The 16,554-nt window shown below is 36.7% G+C and overlaps 1 pseudogene; it reads left to right on the top strand.

The window, feature by feature from the left end:
• The first annotated feature begins 8,922 nt into the window (after nucleotides 1-8,922).
• LOC118607485 lies at nucleotides 8,923-9,041 on the top strand (annotated as a pseudogene).
• Nucleotides 9,042-16,554: the final 7,513 nt, after the last annotated feature.

Raw genomic sequence — 16,554 nt, 5'->3', positions numbered from 1 at the left:
TTGAAATAGCACCCGATCGATGTTGGGCTGATCATGGCATCTCTTTTGGGTTCTAGAAACAAAGCAGCATTTCATTGGTATGGAACTTTATGCATGGAACTGTGCCTTGCATTGCAGGATGTTTGCCATCCCTGGGACTTCTGCAAACTCTGTCCCCTGAAACACTGAACACCAGTGGCCCCCGCCTCCCATAATTACAGTGACAACCAAGAATACGGTTCCCCTCCATTCAGACACGCCTAGAATTACTGTCTTTCTCCTGGCCGAAAACCACTTGAATTGAGAAAAGGGTTTGGATGGAAAGAGGAAGACTGATTCCCGTCTCAGCGAAGGTTTTCTGGCTGGAGGTGATAGATGGTATTTTGTTTCTGGTTTGTTTTCCCACTCAAGCAACAAAACCAAGATCGGGCTACTTGTAGGGGAAAATGATGAAAAGGTATTTATCAGAACTACTGGAACTCATTTAAAAAACTAAAGGAAGATTAGAAATCAATGCTTCCCTGGAGTATTTTCTTACTATGTTTGCTGATGCCTTGTAAGGTGATTTGTCCCCAAAGTAGCTATTAAGTATCTTTTATCATATTTTACTTCCCAGCGGAGAGTGTGGTTGGTCTCGTTTTGGTCATGAGCATCTCGCTTAAGGTCTCTCGGCGAGGGAATCACGCGGTTAGCCTAGGACGGGCCGCTGGGGCAGTACTGCCGTGAGTGTTGATTGCCCTGTCTCTCATTCAGGTAACCTGCAACGAGACATATATCACTAAGCCTCCCCAATATTTTAAATTGTTTGACTTAGGCATCAACATGTAAACATCAGAAGGTTTCAACTTAACAGTTTGATACCACTTTGAGAGCTCAGCAGTCAAGCACTTTTAAGTCTTTATTCTCGCATGTCCACAAACGAGTTATGTCAGACGGAGTCGCCCTTTTGATGGGGCGTTCCCTCCCTGTGAGCCCAGTAATGAGTTCCAGTCTTTTAGGTTACTTCCCGCGTCCTGCCAACATCTGCCAACACGTGGCATTTCCATGTGCTTTAGTGTCATTTTCCTGGGATGGACAAAGGAATTATGCTAGAGAAGCTGGTCGTGCATTTCATCCTGAGAGCAACGCAAATGAAGAAAAGTAAAAAGTGCAGACGAGACGCAAAACTGGGTGGCGTTAAGCTTTTCCGTGTTACCATCGTGTCTCTAGATTTTTAAAAAATTAACAATTTCTTCTAAATGTGGAAGGAAAGGGAAAACATGTCTATTTTGAAGAAACAGCCATGTGCTATTTATAATGCCTTTTAAAAGGCAAGTGAGCTTCTGGAATGTGCTGACTACCTTGTTTTTGGCACTGTCTCTTCTGCTCATTAGCTGGTTCATGGAAAGTAACATGAGAGGCCTGGCGGTACCTATTAATTCATTACAGAACTGATTGCATTTTCATTTTCACCTTTTCGAGCTATCAGAAGCATGTTTATTCCTCATAAAAATGTCTTCACTTGCTTAATTCACTTTTGGCTCTCATTTTAAACAAAAATACTCTTTCCCCCCTCTTTTAGATATATTTAAACTTACTATTTGTTAGAAAAGCAAAGTAGAATGATTTTTGCTGCTCTTTTTAAAGTTTTTACCAAGTTCAAACGGTTGGTAAAGGTATTTCTTTGATAAAGGGAACAACTTGTCTTTGGATGTATCTATTTCTAAATGAAATAGAAGTTCAGAAGAATTGGTGTGATAATATTCCTATCAAATCCGTAACTAGATTTAATAAAGATTTTCTTAAAGACAGAACAGTTGCTTTGATTTTCATTATGAAGACATATTCCAGTTAGGAATAAGAAAAGGTAAGTAAAACTGACATCTCAATTTGAAACGTCCCACTGGAGATCCGAGTAGACTCACCGTATAAATTTTCTCTGACTGAATGCAAAGTCATAGTACTTCTTTATGTATCTCAACACAGTTTTCATGTTGCAGAAATATACTGAATCCGTGATGTAGTCTGTTAAGTCAGTTAATAGAAATATTGATGAAATCATAATACAATCATAGCCACGTAATTAATTCTGGGAAACGGAATGATGGGCAGCATGGTTAGAACCTTTGTTTTCTTTTATGTCATTTATTAATACAGAATTGATTATACCCATAAAATTGTTTTGCCTACTCCTAATCAATATTAAGAATTCACTTCTTGGCAAATAGTGGGTCCTTAAGATAACCTTAGATACCTCGGTGAGCAGGAACACATACCAAGCGGCTAGGACCTTGGCATAGTGCTGGATTTGACTTCTGGTTGGTGAGATGTCCTTTTCCATGAAATCGTACAATGAGTTTCTCTTAATCCTTTACCCATACACTTCTTTGCAACTATCCCATAGTGTTCCTAAGAAGAAATTTATGAGGGGTTTTACAGGTTCAGAAGTGACATAAATACAGTTTAGTGGTTGGTATAAAATGAGCTCTCTGTTCATACTAGTTACCTATCATTGTGTTACAAAACTACACATTTAGCGACTTATAACTGCCCACTCTTGTGGGCCAAGGTCAGGCGTGCTTAGCTTCCACTGCCCAGTTCTCTCATGGCCCTGCAATCGGGGTGTCCCTGGGGCACGATCTGTTTCCGAGTTCACACGGTGCTGCCAGATTTCGATCCCTTTTGGGCTGCTAGAATGAGGTCCAGAGTTTTAACATGGTTGCCTGCCTGAGGATGCCCTCAGTTCCTTGCCAAATGTACCTTCCCAGCGTGGAAACCGGGTACGTGCAAGCCAGGAACGAGGAGAGTAAGGCAGCAATGTAGAAGTTACAATTCCAGTATCGTAACGATGGAAGTGGTACCCTCCCTGTACCTTTGCTGTAGTCTTCTGGTTAGACCTAAGTCACAGGTCCCGTCCATAGTCAAAGGGAGGGGAATATACCAGGCTTGCATACAAGAAATGGGGACCAGGGGCCCGATCTCAGGGTCTCCCTGCCACACTGTCATGCATCCTAAGTGGTTCAGTCTTTCATAGATCCTCAGCGTATTGCACCATTCAAGATGAAAGCTTAAAGCATAAAAATTGCAAAAAAAAAAAAAGGGCATGCTTTTTCATGTTATTAAAATTTACACTAAATAAATATGCTATTTACACTGAATCAACATGCTATGACATCTGACCTTATAATTTATTTGAGTGACGTTGCATTTAAACTCCGTGATATATGGAAAACGGGGATGTCATATTTATATTTCAAATACTGAGTAAAACTTACCCATACACTTCTTTGCGACTATCCCATAGCGTTCCTAAGAAGAAATTTATGAGGGGTCGTACAGGTTATGCACAGATTTATAGTTGTTAGGATCACTAATTTAGATCAAAGAGGAAAGGCGGCAGCCGCCCAACCTTCAAACCCGTGAGTGTGCTCAGCTAAGTCGGGAGCCTCCTCACCGTGTGACACAAAGTAGAAAGTTGGGTATCATTCCTTTGGTCACATTCGGAAGCGTATGAGCTTTAAAAGAGGCACTTCTGATTCCAAAGAGAAGAGCTGCTTTCTGGGGGTCAACTTAAGTGTCACTGTGTAGGGGACGGATCAGCTAACGTTCAATGAAGAAAATCAAAAACTCTTTCTACCTAATAGGCAGTTTCCTTGGCCGGCATGTTATTTTCTATTACTCTAATAAATATATGCTCTAATCAAAAGCAGTAACAAATCTTGATTAGATAAATTAATCTTTTTGAAAACATGTAATCTTGTTTTAGATGGTATTAGATTAAGTACTGCAAAAATCACCAATTTTCTTATTTATAAAATTTCCTCTTTAAATAATGAGCTCTGCCAAATTAGTGATATTTGCTTTCGGAGGCACTTCCAAATGAAGCATGTCTTCTGAACTGAAATTTTCACATTCTACTCCATACATTTTCTTGATTCCTTTCTTCGAAATAACCTGAATTTACATGTGCTCTTATGTCAAGTTTATACCCTTGAGGCTCATTTATTCAGTTTTTAGGATCCATTTTAAAGACAAATAGGTAATTTGCAGGTGAATTTTCCCTAGTTTTCTGTCTCAGTTTATTGTATACACTGTTAAATCTATTATATGGAAAAATTACTAAAAATTGAAAAACTAACATGATACAGTATCACATCAGTAATTTGGTTCTTAAGTCTACCTTAGGAAATTTTGTTGCATACAGTTTTGGGGCTCTTTTGAAAGGACCCTTCTATCAATTACAGTTCTTTTTTTTTTTTTTTTTTACTTTTACTAAGGACAATTTCCATTTATAACTTCTTGTACTTCTACAGTCACATGTGATTTAAATAGCACACTTTTATACTTCTATATAAAATACAGAACGGAAAATTTCTAGAGGATGAGGTAATCATAAGTAGATTTTCTGATATTTTCTTTCCTCATCCTACGCCAGTGTTTTCTATACCAAATTTTAGAAATCGATATAGCAGAAATACAACAATAAACCACTGGGATAGATAATGGTATAAAATATTGGTTCAAACATATATTAAAATAAAAATAGGAAATTAATAATTTTCATTCAAGGTAATGGAGAGCAAAATGAATTCAATTCATATTATTCTAAGCCTATCTTTTCTTACTTGCTTTGAAAATAATAATTAGAAAACACCATGAGAAAAATTCAATATTTTATATTCAACTTAAGAATAATTTAAATATAAATGACTAGAATTTATTGGCTTATGTATTTCTAATAAGTATTCTGTAGTATTTAGTATTTACATAAATTCAATCATTTAAGAAACAGGTAAAAACCATTTGTAAGACAGCTAAGTGTTTAGATATTTTGCTCAACAGCATTTACATTTTGAGAAATAGAAATCAGATATAAATAAAATACAATAATTTTTATTTAAATTCGCAATATATTTTAAGATATAACATTTGTTCTTATGTGAAAGTAGTCACAAAACAGGTTTAGTGATTTCTATTAAAGTGATTTCTAAATTATAGGTCAGTTCTTTCGATATTCAAAAGAAAGGCTCTCAAACGGAATCAATATTTTAAAACGGATTTGCATGACTGAATGTAGTTGATTGACTGAATATAGTTGATTGGCACGTCGAGTCACCTGGCTACCTTTCCTAGCGTCATTAACTTCAAGCTATGCCTCATGTCTTTGACCCTATGCTTTTATTCTCCATGCAAATGGATTCGTATTAATATAAAACAACCTCGTCTTAAAGTTCCAGCTGAAGTTATAGGTTTGCGTTGAGCTCTCATCCATGTTGTTGAAAACTCTTGCTCTGCTCTGAAATTTACTGTCAGTTGTTATGGTGTTAAAATCTATACTATCTTGCTCTGAACTGTATTGTCATAGGTACATGCAGTAAACTACTGGAACCATAAGGATTATATTTCCATCTTTGTTTGATTGATTCAGGTCTTGTACGTGCTTGTGATATGAACATCATTATATACAATAATTATTGCCACACTCCTGATATTTAGGGTGCTGTTTTTGGCGGGTGTCTTACCAGAGACAGAGTGTTATCCAAACTGTAAACATGGCTGCCATGGAAATGACTCACCTCACTTGCTGGCTCATATAGGACTCGTCTCAATCAGATGCCTTGTACTGTTAAGTAAGACTAGGTTTTCTTAAGGAAGTATAGATGTAATGCATTACGATTATTAGTGATCATTGTCGGGTTAAATGAGTTTGACAGATCCTCTTTAGAAAGTGAGTTTTGAAAAGAGGGCAACTTGAGATGGTAAATTGCAATGGGTACGTGGGCCACAGCATCAGAGGTCCCTAATGTTTAAGAGCAGGCCTGAAAAGGAGGAGCTAAGAGTGCCAGATACACATTTTAAATTTAAACTCATACACTTGTAAATAACCACTATCCTTTCACACACACAAAAATGTGTCACTTGGCAGCATCGTGTTCTAGATGAATACATTATCCTTCTCTGAAAATTTATATACTCCCTTTCTGAATAGAGTTCAGTCCTTTAGATTTATTTGGGACTAAATAAATTAGAGGGTAGATAAACGGGTACAGATGAATCTGTAATGTCCATGATTTTTGAGGCTATATAAGTTACTTAGTCTATATATTAGTAATTATAAAAGGAAATTTAGGTGTGCTATGCTAGGTGACAGTCTACAAAATTGGTTTTCTTATCTGGTGAATTTTAAATAGCACTTTAAACTTGGGTATCTTTGTTCTTTTGGGAAAGGAAGTAATTTGATTCAGTATTATAAAGTCCAAGGCTTTTTATGGCAACCCAGATTACCAGCTGATATTTAAATGGATCTGAGATTGAATCAGAGGTGGAGAGTTAAGGGTACTTGGGTAATGTTTCACATCAGTGGTTATTAATTTAGTTTTCAAATTTGGATGCAAGAAAGATAAAGAAAATTTCATTTTATAGGTTATGTGCCTTGTTGCAAAAATATCAATTTAAATATTATGTGAAAATGATAAAAATTAGTTTTCGACTAGGAAATTTATATATAGTATGTTTGCTATATGATGATTTGTTTTCTTCACAATCTGGCATGCATTTTTATTATTTTTATGAAGTCAAAACTTACTGTTATTTGGACCTCAAGCTGTGGTCTAAATTGGAATGAAAAATTTCACAAACACCTTTATATTAACAAAAATAAAAATATATACCCAAGAGGAGGAAGGGCCTTTTACTTGTGAGCATACCTAACAATGAAGGTAAAATTTAGGCAGAATTTATGTTTAATTTCAGACACGTATTTAACCTTGCAGGCTAGATGTCTGGCTAAAATTTGCTAAATACAAGGTGATACTTTGGTAGTGTCATGCTTGGGGTGACTGACTCTATGTGGTCTGAATAGTCTCCCTGTCCTCCAGCACACAATGCAGGGTTGTGACCTGAATATCGAAATAAAAGGTTTCCCCTTAAAATACAATTGATATGTTTAAGCTTTGGGTTCTACAATCTAAATCTCATGTAAACGAATTGCAAAATACTCACCTTTGCTGTATTCCAAGACTGATTAATGTATATTTCGAATGTCAGACACACCTAGTTTACTGTGATTCAGTGATGCGTTCATATAGGCTGAATAATGCAGTTGTAAAAAATGTAGATCAAGCACTACCACTTAACACATCACTACACTGGCTAAACTCTGAAACATTAATCAAAGCACATTAGGCACTGAATTTGGAGTATGGGGAAGAACAAAAGGGATCTCTGTGATTGATTGAAAGAAAGAGTCTAGCACTAGAAACCTGTAATCACAGTGGCTCAGGCTGCAAGATGCTGACCGTTGCCATAGCAACAGACTGTGTTTTGTTACATCATGGAAATAAAGGGTGTGAGAGTTATGAGTGCAACATCCCACCGAGGGGACAAATACATAGCTATTATAGGAAAAGGGTAATAGAAAATGGAGTCACAGGTAAAGATGAGCATTTTGCAAAGGGTAATAATGAAAGCGCATGAAGATAGATGAGCAGCTCGTGAAAATTTGATTCTATTTTTATAGTGGGGCTTTCATTTGTAGCCATTCTTAATCACAGTTATTGCTGGCTTCCTTATGCCTGCCCTCTTTCTTTTTCCTTTCCTTTTTTTTTTTTCTTTATTATATACCCGAGTGCAACTTCGAAAATAAAATTCAAAATTCTTACCTATTTTATTTCCTGGGACACTGTAACTTATAGAGTACTGTCAATTTAGAGCAATATATTAAAATTTCTATTTTATCTATTATAAAGATTACAGTCTCAGCCAAATATTAGACTGCATCTGGGGAAAATGTCACAGATTAAATGTATGTGTTCTGTACATGTATTCTAATGTTATGGAGCGCATGATAGACTCAAATGTGTTGATCCATTATTACACACGGTGTACATCTTTATAACAAACCTACATTTGTTTGAAGCCTTATTTTTTATAGAATTGCACTTCTCTTAGTGACCGAGTAAGGTCTGAGTGGGCCGATGTGGCCACAGAGAGCAATGATAACGTTTGGACATAGTGCCACACAGCTGTCTGAGGCCCCGGGCAGTGGAACGAAGCAGGCAGGTGTGGAGTGCTGGTTCTGAGGGCGCTTGTCACCTCACGTCAGTTCTCCGTTGTTCATTTCTCTGGAGGAGTGAGGTCACATGGGCCTGGGGGTGGGGATGGCGGGGAGGTCACAGTCTTTCTGGCCTCAGGCGCTACGTTTAGGAGTTTGGGTAATTCAGCCACATTGAGGGCTGGGCAGGATACCCCCATGACAAGCATCTTGTAATTTCACTGAAAAGGCCAGAGAAAGGATCTCGAATTTCTGCCTGATCATGTCTGGCGGCTGCTTAAGCCACGCCTGAGTGGAGCAGACCCCGAGACCACAGATCTGAGCTGAGATGGGAGCCACTGTCCGAGAAATAATTTGCATTTTGTGGTCAGCCTAATTAATTGCCTGCTAAAGTCAGAAGAAACATTACCTACAGAGAGTAATAACAGATTTCAGAGTTTCCACATCTTAACATTCATAATATCTAGGACACTGTCAAAGATAATTTTCAAAAAAGGGAAGGTAAAATTTTGAGCCTCATACACATATCAAAATGAACACACGTGAATGATTTTATTCTGTTTATCAAAAAAAAGGGATCAGATAGATGTTGTAACCAGTTCAAAAGATAAATATCAGGAATATTGAAATGAGTGTTCAAGTGCAGGGCAAAACTATTCTACATCAAGGAAGGAAGTCAATTGAACTTTCACCAGCTATAATAGAATTTATAGGTCTATAAGTTACATGCACTTAAAAAGATATAAAATAACTCAATGACAGTAAACTAAAATCAGATAACCTAGAGAGCATCATCTAAATCACGTGTACTTTTCCATAGAAATACATTTTTTTCCCCAAATACAATCCAAAATTTCCTAACATGAAAGGGACTGGAAATTGAGTAACATTCTCCATTGAAAATTAAATGAATCTATGGCCATGCCATCCTGAACAAGCCCGATCCTGTCTGATCTCAGAAGCTAAGCAGGGTCGGGCCTGGTTAGTACTTGGATTAGAGACCATCTAGGAAGACCAGGTGCTGTAGGTGTAAAAAATAAAAAATAAGGGATCGTAAGCTAAGTTCCTTGCAATCTGTGAGGTCAACCAAAGGTTACTTCGCCTTAAAAAAAAAAAAGAAAAAGAAAAGAATTAAATGAGATCAGTCTCAAGGTGGTCCAGAGGTTGGAATTAGGAAATCAGGATTTTGAAAGCCATGATAAATATACCCAGAAAGGTAAAGGAAAGTTAGCTTTCAAAAACACTTTAAAAAATACTGTCTCTCTCATGAGAGAAATAGAAACAATACAAAAGAAATAAGAATTCTAGGGCTGAAAACTTAAATTAGTGAACTAAAATAAAAATAAAAGTTAATTGGATAGATTTAATATTTGAAGGGGAATAAGAGAAAAAAATTAGTTTATTTGCTCCGAATACAGAAGCATTAATTAGAAATTAAATAATAAAAAATCTAGATATATGCCAAAATATCTGGAAAGTAAAAACATACTTTCGAGTAATGAAAAGCCCCATTAAAAATATTTCCAACAAATTGAAAATTACAAAATTTGTGATACTCAACAGAGCTTAGAGGTAAATTTATAACTTTAAATATTTATTTTTAAAAACAGGAGACATCTCACATAATGATCTAAGTTTTCACCTTATGAAATTAGAAAAAGGACCATTTAATTCTCAAGAAAGTTGAAGGAAGAATTAAGGCATGGATGGAATCTCAAAAGCATTTTCCCAAATGAAAAAGACTACATACCATATGATACAATATATATCAAATTCTGTAAAAAGCAAAACTTAAGTGACAGTAAACAGATCAGTGATTGCCAGGGATTGGGGTGGGACGGTTTTTATTGAAAAGTAGCTTGTGGGACCTCTTTGGGAAGATGTAAATATTCTGTATTTTCATTGTGGTGGTGAATCTACAACAATATATATTTGCCAAAACTCAACAAACAGCACACTTTAAAAGGGTGTGTTTTTATTATATGTAAATTATACATCAATAAACCTGATTTTTAGAAATTTTTTTTTAATTTTTAGGATGTGGATGCTGAAACAAATACAATTAATTATAGCATTAAACACAAAAATTGATTCCGTACATTATAGAAATCGTTGAGAGAAGTTGAATTTGTACTGAATGATTATAAATGAGATGATCTACAACTGCTTTCAAAATGGCTAATATGTAAAACCCGTTTTACCATTCATTCCATTGTTTTAATGATGTGTATCTGAAAGCAGACATTCTGCATAAATTGCAAGTAAACTGAAAACTTGTACCAGTATGTTACATAGATAATGATTTGAACTTACCACATTCCTCCCAGAAATGCATATCAATCATTGAAACATACTGAAATTCATTTATTTGTTGTCCTCTATTTTACTTAAAGTAGTCCAGAAAAAAATATTTCAGTGCTTAACACATGGTACAGTTTCCATATAGCAGTCTTATGGAATGAATCATAATTTAGCAAATCTTATAAAAATAGCATAGGTTCTATTGTTAGAAAAATCTCATTTTGTCTCCTGACTCTACATACGATCTAAAAAGAATTACCTTTAATATATAAAACCTGAGTTTATAACAGTACGATCCAAAGATTATTTATTGATGCATTAGTTATTGCTACTGTAAGAAATTACCATACATATTTTTGTTTCAACACAGATTTAGTCTCTTAGAGTTCTGGACATCAGAAATGAAACTCGGTCTCACTGTCCTGCAGTCAGTATGTCGGCAGGGCTAATTTCTCCTGGAGGCCCTAGGAGAGAAACCCTTCTTCTCTTCCAGCTTCCGGAGGCCACCTGCAGCCCCTCCTGCCCCTCCCGCCATCTTCAAAGCCAGCAGCATAGCCTCTGAACTTCCTCTCATAAAAACCCTGGTGGTTACCTAGAGCCCACTGAGATAATCCAGGATAATCCCCCAGCCCCAACTGGATTCTTAACGTAATCAGATATACACATTTTTTATTTAGTTTTTACTTTGCCATATAAGATATTCACAGGTTCTGGGAAGGAGGACATGGACATTTTGGGGGGCTGTCATTCAGACTGCCACAGCTGGCAACCCCGAATTGTGCTATCAGCTGTGTTTTCGGTGGTGACTGAGAAAGACAAGGTGCCTGACCTCATGGACTTTACAATCTAGGAGGAATTTTAATAAATCTTAGCCAGTCGATGCAGGACAAAATATCTTATAGGAAGTAGCTGCTAGAAAAACTTAAATAGTTACTAATATTTAAACAAAGGGAAACTAACATATAATAATTTTTTGGATAGTCCATATTAAGAAGTGGTAATTATTTAGAAACTGGAAGTAAATCAAAAAATGTCCTTGTAGAAATTATATGAAAAGATGTGATCAACAGCAAAGAGGGAATAACAGTAACAGTTTTTGCAATTTTAAAAATTAATATCAAAGCAAGGAGGGTATTAAAGCTCAACAAAATTAAGTAAATATATTTGCTAGATTTTCTGAGCACTCTTTCTGGCAGTATTTATTTTCTTCCTTCTTCCCTCAGAACTGATATACGACCAATCAGTCCACACCGTGGTGGATAATGGGAGCTGGGAGAGCGAGCCCAGAGCGGTGTGATTTAATGTAATGGACTCTTAGCATGAGACTGACCAGGGAAGACCTTCTAGTGCGGTGACCTGTTAAGAGCCAAAAGGGTTCGCGATGTTCTGGAAGAAGAATGTGAAAGAAAATGTTAAGCCCAGTGAAGCGTCAGTCAGCTGAGGGCTACGGGTAACCGAATGTCAGGGCGATGATGTAGGCGGGAGAAGGTGGCGGAATCCCCAGGAGTGCCACGTCCCCGTCCCTGTCAACTTAGCAGTTAAGCCGTGATCGGAAAAGCTTTGCTCCCAGTGTTGTACGGGGTGGTTTTTGTTGGCCAGGTTTTTTTTGTTTTTTGACAAGAACCTGTGTTTTCAGTTAACTTATTAAAATAGATAGGATAAGGAAAGTGGCGTCTACACTTGTTTTCTTACAGTATGTTGAGATAGCTGAAGAGAAAACTCAAAAATAATTTCCCTACACTTGAGTCATATAATGAGTTTCCAAATTATTTTTCTTAACATTTTTCTTTCTAACCAATGAAGTATTTTACAACTATTATTTTGGAAAATATGATAAATAAATTTTATTCTAGTTGGTTTTAATATATTAGACACCCTGCTAACATTTTCCTATGATGTCTTATGGCCCTGATAAGAACTGCAGCATTTTTTTTTACAACTTAGATCGATAATTTCAAATATACAGAGAAAAGTTGAATGAATAGTTTAATGAACATCGGTAAACACTTTATTATCAAAATTATTTATACTTTGCCATATTTTTATCTTTCTAGATAAATATATATCATCATATTTTTCTCTGGTGAACCATTTGAGGATGAGTTGTAGGTATAATACATTTCTCTCCTTGGTAGCAGGAATTTTCACAGAACATGATTGGTCTCCGACATAGTCACAGTACAGTGATCACATTCAAGGAATTTCATCATGGTGACATTTTCATGTTTGTTCAGTTTCCTAATAATAGATTTTAATAAAAATTTGAAATGTGGACTCCAGTTAAAGAGAATAACACTATATTTAGTTTTCACATTTCCTTAACATGCCTTAAACTAGAGTAATTCTCCAGGCTGCTTTTGTTCTTCTGTATCACTGATAACTTGGAAGGACCTAGGCCAGTTGTTCGGTGGCTGGACTTTGTTTCCTCGCAGTCAGATGCACACGATGTGAGAGAGGACAGGCCGTGGTGATGCTGAGTTGGATCACTTGGCTTTCTTAACTGTTGAAGTATCAGTTCCTCTTTGTAGCGCATAATCTGCAGGATGATGCTTTGAGGCCTTCTCCTTGTCTCTGATCCCCAATGACGTCTTACTCAAAGATCTGGTATTGATTTCTGACCCTCGCCTTAACTAATTATTATTTGGACATTTTATGTTTATCATATGGCATCCTTCTGAGACAAAAAAAAAAAAAGGGTTATCTTCTCTCTTTTTTCTTTATTATAATTGGGGACTCATAGTTTTTTTTATAAATAAATGTATTTTAATCCATTACTGTCATTATAATTTTAGACCCTCAAGTTTTTTCATATTTGTCAGTGAAAACCCTGTAAAGCTGGTTCTTGCACCCTTTTGAAATGTCTGTGTCAGTTTTTGGGTACTTCCTTGTTTTCCAGCATAACCAGATATTTTAGGCACATGGTGCATGTTTCTTTCCCTGTATCTGGAGCAGGTGACTTCTCTTAGACGCTCTCTTGCTTCTAGCAGGAAATAGTGTTATAGTCCAATATCTGGGCACTAGGCCTGCTCACTGTTACCTCCAAAGCCAATTCAATAAACCAGGGACATTTCTCCATTTGACCTTTATATCATAGGTCTCCCACAGTAATCACCGTGGTTACCCCAAACATCAGTATACTTGTCAATTTATGCAATATTTAACACAGAAATATATACAACATAGTTTGGAATTACTAAACTAATATTACTAATGAATATTTAATCTATTTCAAGATTTCTCTGGAGTTCCTTTTGCAATTAGAATATACCCAAATCAGGTTGTGTAATCAGATCATGTGTTAAAAAGTTCGATTCATTATTTTGCTGTTTTTAATTTTATTTACCATTAAGTTTTTCTGTTTATGATTATATTTAATCATGCCCCATTGTTCTTAATTTAATTTTGTCTTATGTAAACTAACATTATTCAAAATTGAAAACAGTAAAAGTTATTAAAAAATACTCAAAAGGGTTGAACTTCATTTTCATAGTTACATCGCTAATCTATTTTGGCTAACTTCATTAGGATCTAAAGTATGGATTTAAATTTATTCTCTGTGGGCTGTCGAGTTGTCTTAAGTACCATGTACATGGACTAGTACAAGATGAAAAAGTTTATCTTTTAAAAATTGATTTGAGATGCCAAATATTCATGTAAATATTCATGCGGAATATTCTCGATTGGTCTATATAGTCACTGCTAGTACCAAATGCTTAGTTTATTTTAATAGATGAGTAAAGCCAACTTATATTTACGACATAACTCCTATCTTTAGTCTCAAACCGGTCATATTACTTTGTTTTTACATGTTCTGCATCTACTTCTCCATATTGACCTTTTAAAATCTTTTTCTATTTTTTTAATTCATAACGTTTTCCTGTTCTTTTTTTTTTTTTTTTTTTAATGTTACCTTCATATTAATACCTTTTAAAAGGCCTTGCATTCCCAGTCTTTCTCGGTTAGTCCTCTACTCTTTGGATTGTTCAGTGCTGAGCCCCAACCTGTTCGCTCTGGCACCTCAGGGACAGTATTGTGCCTTTAACTTCCTCTAAACCACAAACTCCCATCTCTTCTCTTTAGCTGGAGCACAGTGCGCTGTTATTCTTCCGCTCTGCCCCCAGCTTGTTTTAGTCTTAGATGTAGGATAGAATGTGTACGTTGCTTCCTATCGGTTCTTCTGCTAGTGACTCCCCACCTCCCCAGGCTGCTCCAACCCTTGGGTGGCGAAGCACATTCTCTCGGCGGTTTTGGAAAGAAGTGTGAGAGTGTGGCGTCCCCTGAGTTTTTGTGCAGTTAATACTCTTTCTCTAAGGCCTTGATACTTGAAGGGCAGCTTTGCCGAATGTGAAATTCTTGGTTCACCCTTTTTTTTTTTAGGTTTCTTACAAATCTGTTGCGTTTCATTCTTGTGCTCTCAAAATTTCTGATGCTGAGTTGATTTTACTTTAATCCTCCTTCTCTTCCTATAATTCCCTGCCTTAGTATTATTTTTTCTGGAGGTTCTCAGGGATATTTTGCTTTTGTTTTTCTTGCTCATTTGTTAAAGCCTAATCATTTTACTGCGATAGGAAATACCAGCAAAATGACCATTCCAGGCCAGTTTCCCAGGTTTATTGTGGACTCTCCATATGAGGGTTCTAGTCTTCATTTACTTCTGGAAAAATTTCTTAGGTAAATTTAAATATATATTCTGCTTTATTGTTTTGTTTCTCTTTTTTACGGATTCTGTGTATATCAGATAGCTTCTATTTTTATCTTGTATACCCATCAGTGAATCTTTGTACTTCTTGTTTTAAGATTACTTTGAGCTATTTAAAAGTTATTATAGACAATTTTTAATTCATATCCTCCTTTTTCTTTTGAGTCTTTGATAGTCCGACACAGGGATTTCATCATTTGCAAATGATTTTTTAAGGATTTTTTTTGGTTAGAACTTTCTTCTGCTTAATGCATGTTCTGCAGGGGAAATTTTTCATCAGATGAAATTTATTGTATTTATCATATTCCCTTTTTTTTCTCACAGTATTTGTATGACTATATTCCCCACCATCACCCATGTCAGAAATAACAGTGGTATGCAGTGGAGGCTGAGGATTTTGGTTGGTTTATGTCACAGGTTAGGTAACTCCAGCAGACTCTGAAATCAAGTTTAATCTTCAGGGGAGCTCTTAGGATCAACACCTGTGCGAAGTGGTGGACGGAATGCGGTAGTGGGTGGCAGAGGAAAAAATAGAGCTGTGATACAGCTTAGTTCGTCCCCATGGGCGATCCGGAGTATAATGGTCTCTCAGAATTGTCCCAAATCAGGGCAGATGGCTGTCTTCATAAAGTCTTGGATGTGAGCCACTTTGGGGAGGAACATGGATTTTGACGAAGCAGCGCTCTCTAGTGGGGGCTGCCACCTGAATCCATTTCCCAATAATATTGATCTAGTCAAGCAAGCATAGTTTTCTTAAATTGATTGTGCTCTTTGAAGAAGTAGGGGAGAGATGTGGCTCATCGTTCTTCGCTGTTTCTTTAAGATGATTGACTTTTTCCATCTGCATCCTCACAGAGTTTGAGGTTACTCTGATTCACCCCCAGAAGCACCACTTCCTCCTTTGAACTCATCCAATTTCAAGTCTCTTTTTTTTTTCAGTTTCCTAGAGGCTAGTTATTTTGGCTTGGATTCTCCAGTAAAAAAAAAAAATCATCATAAGGCTCCCACAGGAAACTGGCAAGAAAGTTTAGAAAGCAGAACAGGAAAGGGAGGGAAGCCAAACAAGCTTGAGATCTCTGGCAGCGTTCCGTGGGTCCTCAGCACTGTCCTGATCAGCAGCAGCGAGGCTGGGATTTTGGTGTCTCTATAGTTGTTGGTTCAGGCCACCTCTCGTTCCTGTGCCTACAAGCAAAGGGAGCTCCAGAGGCTGACAGAGCCTCTGTAAAAGTGGTACAGGTATTGGCCGTTGCATGGAATGGGATAGAGATGGGAGCATCTGAAGCTGCCAGCAAAAGGAAGCTCAGAGGGTCTTTGTGGGGGGCGGGCATCATCCACTGACGTTACTTGCTACGGTCTATCAGTTCTCAGAACTAATTTCTGCACTCGCGATGGGATGAATTTCTTTGAGTAAATTTATCTGCATTTTATCACTCAAAGGGTCTTCTCCCTTGTTCTGTTTTCCACAAAGTACCTCTTTTAATTTCTTGTTCCAAATGGACTCTGAGGCTGGCTTTGTTGGATTTGGGTGTTTATTCCTTGTTTA

This window comes from Rousettus aegyptiacus, unplaced genomic scaffold, assembly GCF_014176215.1.
Source record: "Rousettus aegyptiacus isolate mRouAeg1 unplaced genomic scaffold, mRouAeg1.p scaffold_m13_p_8, whole genome shotgun sequence".
Classification (NCBI taxonomy): domain Eukaryota; kingdom Metazoa; phylum Chordata; class Mammalia; order Chiroptera; family Pteropodidae; genus Rousettus; species Rousettus aegyptiacus.
This window is presented reverse-complemented; position numbering and strand designations above follow the sequence as displayed.